A 7,599-nucleotide genomic window follows, 5' to 3' on the forward strand; every position below is an offset into this window, starting at 1 on the left:
TCCTGCCTCAGACACTTAACATAGAAACTAGCTGTATGATCTTGGGCAAGTCACAACCCCAACTGCTCTCCAAAAAGCAAAAAAAAAAAAAAAAAAAACACCCCATGCCTCATCCCAAGCAGAATCAGGCAGCTCACAGCAAGGCCCAGAGCTGTCTGCTCTGGAAGGCAGGCCAGAGCCCTGGAAGGCAAAGGAAGACTACTTCTTCCTTATCTCCCAGCTCTGAGACAGCTGCTGGCCAACCCTCCATCAGTCACACAGGCTGAATGCTCACTAAGACTGTACAGTAGAAAATTCTACACAGCAGACATGGAAAAAAGAAGGCTGGCTGGGAGTCCCAGGGCCTGCCCGTCCAGAGCACAGAGTGGACAGTGGGCCTTGGAAGCTGCCCAGGCTCAGATCCAGCAGTGTGCCCTAGCCCCCCAAACAAGGAGGGCATGCAGACACCCTGAAGGGAGAGCTTAACCATTGAACATATTTCACCAGCACGTTACTGAGGTCCTTTGTGGCTGCTCATCTGCAGGCTTGTCTGCTCTTCCAGATGCATGGCCAGGTACAGGGCCTGTGGAACATCTGAACAAGAGGCCTTAGTTCAGCCTGGCCCCCTCCAGCTGCCCCCTCCCCAAGGGTCAGTGGCTTCAGCCTGGCCCCCTCCCCCAGGGTCAGTGGCTTCAGCCTGGCCCCCTCCAGCTACCCCCTCCCTCAGGATCAGTGGGTTCAGCCTGGCCCCCTCCCCCATGGCTGACTGGAGGTGCTGAGGATCCAAGGATCAGGAGCCAGGGGGAGTAACATGCAAGGCATTGAGGTGGATGGAAGCCAGCATGAACCACTAAGGGATACTTCCCCAGGACCACCTGGAACCCTCCCAGTCCTGGCCCAAAGGGGCTGAGGAACGAGATACAGCTAGAGGACAGAGGGCCAGGTCAAGAGCCCTAGAGACAGGAGCCTGAGGGTGGGGGCAGGGAGGGTGGGGACCTTGGAGACTGCTGAAGCTCTTGATGCCCTTGGTGGCAGCGAGCTGAGCTTTGTTCGCAAAGGTCTCCAGGTCATAATCAGGCTGCTCCGTGGTCTCCAGCAGCTCCACCCACTTAGACCACTGAACGATCTCCTTGAGCTCTTCTATGGCCTTTTCCTTGAGCTCCCCGATCTGAGTCATGGCCTCCTGGAAGCTGGACATCTGGGACCAGAGCTCCTCTTCATCCTTGGACAGACCACGGGGCTGACTGGCACTGTCTGAGTTGGGCCCCAGCTCTTCCCCTTCCGTCTCCAGCCGGGTCTGCAGTTCCCCATTCCCACTATTGTGAGGGCTCAGCTCTTTGACCCTGTCAGCGTATCTCATGGTGTTCTGAGTATATTCACAGGAGCTCATCCCTGGGGAAATCACGGCGATCATGCAGGTCCGGGAGTTTGCCCCAGTGAAGGAGTCCCTGAGCACCTGCGTCAGCGTGCTTTCCCGGAATGGGGTATGTAACATTCTGCCCCAGAGCCCGAATACACGCCTTCCAGGCCAGCAGGCTCTTCCGCGAGGGTCTGACAGTCGTGGCACTGGATGTGTCAGCCCCTCTTTCGTTTCCGGCCAAATACACCAGGGAGAACTTGCCATACAGCTTCCCCTTGGCCCGGACCAGGATCTGGAAGCAGGCACAGGATCGGGAAGAGCTGGCGTTGGCAAATGTCTGCCCTGAAGTCCTGCTGGCGCTGCCCATCTCTATCATCCTGATGACACTGTCCAAGGAGTTCACCAGGTGCTCCTGTAGCCCCACCACCTGCACCTGCTGCCTGCTGTCTTCCAGTGCCCTGAGCTTGGCCTTCTTGTTTAGAAGGTCAAAGAGCTTCCCATTGCAGTTCTGGGCCCTTTTTTCTTCTCGTTTGTCTTCATTTTTTCCATTTCTTTCACTATGCATGTCTTCCTTCGGACTGAATTTGCTGGGTTGGCAGCAGAGTTGCCTCTGACGGAAGACGTCTGTTCTTCTGCAGCTTCACTAACAGCAGCTAGTGGGATCTCAGTCATGCCAGCATGGGAGGCACGAGGGAGACCTGTGGAAATTGTAAACTGGCCCCTGGTGTTGGTGGCTGTGGAGGGGTCTACCTCCATGTTGTTCTCTGGGCCATGAGCCACTGGGTCCCTGCCATGGCAGACATCTGGGTAGAGAGACCACACAGAGCTTCTTTGGAGCAGGGATTTTGGAGAGGGTTGATGGGCGCTTTTGTTTCTGGACAGTGACATTCTCCTGCAGAGGCAGGCTGTCCTTTGGCTGGGCAGGGAGAGGAGACAGTTGCAGAAGTTTTGGGTTGATGGCCACCCCATTTTCAAAGTCAATCTCTTTGCTCTTGGCAGTGCCACCTTCTGCCCATTCCACTGAAACAGGGGACCTCTTCAGATTTACTGTCATGACATTGGTGCTATGAATCAGGCCGTTTCTTCACTGAATCTTGATGGCTGGGCCTGGGAGCAGGCGGGCAAGCAGAGTGGCGTCCATGGTGAGCCAGTTGGGTGAAGCAAGTTGGGCAACGAGGGGCATTGCGGGGGTTGGACAGGTGTCCAAGCAGCAGCGGCTGCAACTGCAGTAGCTGAGGTGGCCACCTTCATATTCAAGGCTCCTGGCCTTTACTATTGACTCTTTAGACTTTCTCTACTGGGCTACAGTGGTCTCCTCACTCTGGAACTGAACTCCATCCCTGGCCTTTGCATACTGGAAGTAAACTCTGCCTCTTTGACCCCTTTCTCTCTTTGATAGATTCCTCCCACTTCACACCTGGGCTAATGCAGTAGCTTTCTCGGTTTCCCAGTCTCATATTTCCTCAGTCTAGTCCATGTTTTACTCATCTATCAAAGTGATCTTCCTAAAGCATCCATCAGACTGTATCACCTTCCCTCCTCCTTCCTCTATTGAATAAACTCCGTTACCTCTAGGATGAAACATAACGCCATTTGGTTGGCTTTTAATGCCCTTCATGACCTGGCACACAAGGCAGGGTAGCTCTTCCCTGAGATTTGTTTTGCTTTAATTGCCAAGGCCATGTTCTTGGGACTTGGTCCTTCTGTGTGGTTCTCACTTAATTTGATGTTTGAACTCTTAAAGGAAGCATTCTTCCTTGTCCTCTAGAGGATATATTCTTTTTTTTTTTTTAAAGCAATTGGGGTAAAGTAACTTGCTCAGTATGTGGCCAGTTATTTCTGGGTGTGATGCTAAGTATCTGAGCCCAGATGTGATCCCCAGGTCATCCTGACACTGGAGCTGGTGCTCTTACTTGCTGAGCCACCTGGCCACCCCTAGAGGGCATATTCTTAAATGGATAGCACACAGTTGTGGCTTCCTCATTATTTTGTCTATGTGGATGATATGCCCCTAGATCAGGGCACCCCAAAACTAGGGCTGGTGAACTTAAGTTATATTGAAATGCATTATCAAATTTATAAAATGTTTCCTTTTGTAATGTTATGTATCTTATTCATTATAAAACATTCTTCCAAGATGGTTCATAGGTTTCACCAGATTGCCAAAGCGGTCCATGACAATAAAAAGGCTTGGTCTAGACTCTTATCAGTAAGCCAACTAGTATTTATGAAGGACCTACTGTGTGCCAGATACTGTGCTCAGTGCTGGAGATAAAAAAAAGGCAAAGACAGTCTGTGTTCTCAAGGGGCTCACAGGATACTTTCAGTGAGCTTGGAAATTACATGCATGTTCCTGATGGTTATCTGTGGGACAGTTCATAGTCATCACAGTAGCAGCAACACACACACACACAGTCACAGTCTCTGTCTCTCTCTCATCCTTCCTCCCTCTCTCCTCTGCTCTCTTACATACACACAGAGGCAGCCTTTGGCTCAATTTTTATATTTCCTTTCCTTCTCATCTGGCACTTGACTCCCAGAACAACATGATGCTTCAGTGATGCTTTACTATACCTCCTACTTCAGTCCCTCCCTATTAGCATAGTGCCTGGCACATGGTTGGTTCCTAGTAAATGTTTATTGACAATTGCTAATGGTGACCTCATCTGAAAGTGCAGGCAACATTCCCCATCTGTAGCACCCCTCCACGTCTCTATTAAAAAGAAAACTCAGGTGCAGCTTGGTGGGACAGTGAATAGAGCACCAGCCCTGAAGTCAGAGGGACCTGAATTCAAACCTGGCTTCAGACGCTTAAATAGCTGTGTGACCTTGGGCAAGTCACTTAACTTTCATTGCCTTCCCTACTCCAAAAATGTTAAAAAAAAAAACAACCCAAAAATCATAAATCTATTTTTTCCCTTCCACCTCTTCACCCCATTGGAGAATAAAAGAAAAGAAAAACACATTCCTTGTAATAAATATATATTTGAGGAAAACAAATTCCCTCACTAGCTAGATACACCACACACACACACACACACACACACATGCACCCCTTATTCTGCACACTAATCCATTGCCTCTGTCATAGATAGTATGTTCATCATATGTCCTCTGGAATAATGAATAGTCATTACATTGATCATAGTTTTTATAGCTTTCCAAGTTGTTTTTACAGTGTTACTATATAAAATATTCTTCCGGTTCATTTCACTCTTCATAAGTTTCTACAAGTCTTCAAAATTGATCACTTTAAAAAATTATTTTTATTTTTTTATTTTGAATAAATTTATTTTTTTTAGTTTTCAACATTTACTTCCACAAGATTTTGAGTTCCAAATTTTCTTCCCGTCTCTCCCCTACCCCCACCCCAACATAGCAAGCATTCTGAACACCTCTTCCCCCAATCTGTTCTCTCTTATGTCCTCCCCCACCCCCTTGCTTTCTTGTAGGGCTAGATGGATTTCTATACCCCATTGCGTGTATATCTTATTTCCCAGTTGCATGTAAAAACAATTTTTAATGAAATTGATCATTTTGGATAATTTTGATATTATAGTATAAACTCTTCTTCTGATTTTGTTTATTTCATTCTGTATCAGTTCATATGTCTTTCCATGATTTTTTGAAATCATCCATTCCCTTATTTTTTAGAACACAATTGTATTCCATCATACTCATGTACAATCTATTCAGCCATTCCTCAATTAATTTACATCTTCTAAATTTACATTTTTTTGCCACTACAAGAAAAATTGCTATTTGTACTTATATAGTCTTTTGAGTATATACTTAGCACTGATAAAGTTGGGTCAAAGGGTAGGCATTGGTTAGTAACTTTTCATTGCTTTCCAGAATGACTGTACTCATATATGATCTAACAATGGTGCATCAATATGCCTGTTTTCCCAAGTCCCTACAAGATTTATTATTTCCTTTTTTGTCACCTTTGCTACTCTGATGAGTGTGAGGTGGAATCTGAGAGTTGCTTTACTTTGACTGGAAATCCACTTGCAATAGTATAAAACATGAAATGGGACTGGAAAAGCCTTTATTCAATTCCTATAGCAAACTTGTGGAGGTTCAGTCTTGGGTTCCTGAGCTCCAATGCAGTCAAGTGTGTCGTTAGTTTGGAGTTTCCTTTTTATTTCTATCTCTTATAAAAAAAGCTTCCTGAAATTACCCCCTCCCCCCAGCTCCAAAGCTAGACTTGAAAGATGTCTACTCTGGTGTACTCTGTAATCTATCATTCATATTCAGGCATGCCTTTGACAGACTTGGAAGAGGCTCAACATGGTGCCCCTGGCTTCTAGGCAAGCCAGCCACCATCCCAGGATGAAGGAGGGAGTACCATTGAAGATAAAGACATTCTTAAAGGTCCTACTTCAGGTGTGGAAGAGTAGTGGAGAGATTCCTTGTAACCCTTAAGGGTAATCTACAAGCTACCAGAAGCAGTTTCCTATGTTCTCCCACAGAAATAGTTCTGACTCTAAGCATCCTGGTTGGGAATACAAGTCTGGGAGGAAGGGTCTCTTTCTGGTTATCTGCAGGAGAACCTTTGTATTATCTAGCAAAATTCTCTCAGGAGGTCAATTTACTTTGTGATTGTCAAATCAGGTCATCTATTGTCCATGGATGACAAATACTCTTAATGTCATCTATCTATCTATCTATCTATCTATCTATCTATCTATCTATCTATCTATCTATCTATCTATCTATCTATCTATCTATCTATCTATCTATCTATCTATCATCTATCTATATCTATCTATCTATTTACCTGTCTGTCTGATCTAATCTATGTTATCTATCCAAAGTATCTTATGCAGTTGTATACCCCTTACTCTCCCAAATTACTTTACTCCTATTATTTCGATGGTTCCACAATACACTGGCTCTCCTCCTTATCATTTTGACTATTTCTTTTGTTGTCTCATCTTCATACAGTGGATTGAGTCCTGGGCTTTGAGGAGGATTTGCATTCAGTTTTTGCTGAAGTCAGACGCTTACTATGTGTCCTTGGGCAAGTCACTGAGCTTGTCTGAGCCTTAGCTTCCTATTCTGTAAAATGAAGGTTTTTTTGGTTCTGTTACCTCAAAGGTGCCCTTTAATTGTAAGTCAGCTATCCTAATGATGTTCCTGATCCCAAATATGGGCATTACCCAATTTAATTTCTTAGCTCTCTCTTTTCTCTCCAAGACTTTATCTGTTCTTCTGGTTTCAGCAGTTGTCTCTATACCAGTCTCCCCTATTTCCTTCTCCTTTCCTCTCTTCTCCCAGTCCTGTTCCTCATTTCCAGCTGTACACTGGACAATTTCTACTAGATGATTATACGTGTCTTATAGGTCAATCAAACCCAACTCCTCACCTAAACCTACTTCCCAAAACCAGCTTCTTATTTCTGTGCCACCATTCTCCTCATCTCTTGGATTCAAAATCTCATGATCATCTTTAACTGATAGAAAGGAAAGGAGTCAGTTACCAAGTCCTAATTATTCTGATTATAGAATTAAGCTACAGAAGAAAGAATACAGGCTCTGGAATCCAAGGACCTTGGTTCAAACCCTGCCTCTGATATTAATTACCTATATAACCTTAGAAAATTCACTTAATTTACATAGACCTTAGTTTGCTCATCTGAAAAATAGATGGATTAGACTAGATGGCATCTCAGGTCCCTTCCAATTCTAAGTGTATGATCTTATGATCCAGTCCAACTCTTTCTCACTACAAGAACACTTTCCATAGCATCTCTGACAGATAGTCATCAAGCCACAGCTGGTTGGGAGTTGATTATTTTGCCAAGGAGTCTGTTCCACTGTTGGACAACTATAAATATAAGAAATTCTTCATGCTGAGCCAAAACATGCTTTCATTTAACTTACAATCAGTTATTGTAGGTCTGCCCTCTGGAGCATCATATAAAAGTTTTCTTCTTGCCTGACACTCTTCAAATATGTCTTTCTTCCCCTTCTTCTAAATTTTCAGACGCCATCTGTTTAATAATCAAGGCTAGAACTTTGCTATTGATTGATGCCAAGTTTACTGGTCTAAAAGTTTCTTGTCTCCATGGAAAATGATGAGAAAATTGGGACATAATCCCATCTCCAATATTTTAACACCTAGTGCTTTCCATAGTTTTTCAGAGGTTACTGGAAGTCATTCTGCAGTCATATTAAATTCAAGGGAACAAGTGTTTATTAAGTATGTGTATTTACAAGGCACAGAGATGGATGCTTTGGGATCCAAAGACAAAA

At 44.7% G+C, this 7,599-nt stretch overlaps 1 pseudogene; it reads right to left on the bottom strand.

Annotated features, from left to right (window-relative positions):
- Window positions 1-490: 490 nt before the first annotated feature.
- Window positions 491-2,492, bottom strand: LOC138161423 (kinesin-like protein KIF2C; annotated as a pseudogene).
- Between the last annotated feature and the right edge of the window lie 5,107 nt (window positions 2,493-7,599).

The sequence above is a fragment of the Petaurus breviceps genome, unplaced genomic scaffold (assembly GCF_028583685.1).
Source record: "Petaurus breviceps papuanus isolate PSGF00001 unplaced genomic scaffold, PetGlider_PUasm1.0 185, whole genome shotgun sequence".
In the NCBI taxonomy this organism is placed as follows: Eukaryota; Metazoa; Chordata; class Mammalia; order Diprotodontia; family Petauridae; genus Petaurus; species Petaurus breviceps.